Here is an 810-nt window from a genome sequence, read left to right on the forward strand (position 1 = left end):
TGTGACAGCAGACACTCCCCTCGATACCCTCAAATGCACACATTCCCCTCACGGCCAGCCCACCCCAGCTGAGCCCAATGACCAAAGAACATTATAAAGTGAGGAACAGCCCTGTCACCAGCCTTGGTCTCCCTTTCTGGGTCTCACCCTCTACACTCCCAGGTTTCCCTCTTACCTCCTCTCCCTCCCTCCTGCTCATCCCCCACGAAGTGATGTGATAAGTTCAGCCTCACCAAGTCCTTCTTTTTAAGGAACAGACACATTAAACTAAAGGAATATTCAAATGGTGGAACCCAGGGCATTAAGATGTAGGGAGAAGAGTTTCTCGCGTTCAGAAAGTGAGAGGGGATGCTTCCAAGACTCGCTGCAGGTGGTGCCCCCTCTGATCCCCCCAGGCTACCTTACCTAGACTGAGAATCTCACTGAAAATGGTGGAAGGAGAAGGGGGTGTTCCCTTCCCCCTGCTGCCTGTGTGACTTGTGGGAGAGTATCCTCAGTCAGCCACTAGCCCTGGGCTAGATCCTATCCCAGCTGAATCCAATGGGTTCACCAGGTGACCCCAGGGAGTTCTCTTTCCCCCTCCTTGGCCTGGATTCTTCACTTATAAGGAAAAGGGTGCAAGCAAGATGGGTCCAGCTTGTAGCTGACACCCACCTCTTGGTAGGAAGGGTTGTCCTCATCTTCCCTCACACCATCTCTCCCTGGTGACCTGCATTTCCACCCTCAAGAGGAAAAGAAAACTCAGACACACATGCTTACTACAGCCCTTCCTTTGCAGGTACCCAGGAGATGCCGGAGGGCTGAGAAACC

Source organism: Otolemur garnettii, unplaced genomic scaffold (genome assembly GCF_000181295.1).
Source record: "Otolemur garnettii isolate 467f Iridium unplaced genomic scaffold, OtoGar3 scaffold00086, whole genome shotgun sequence".
NCBI classification, from domain to species: domain Eukaryota; kingdom Metazoa; phylum Chordata; class Mammalia; order Primates; family Galagidae; genus Otolemur; species Otolemur garnettii.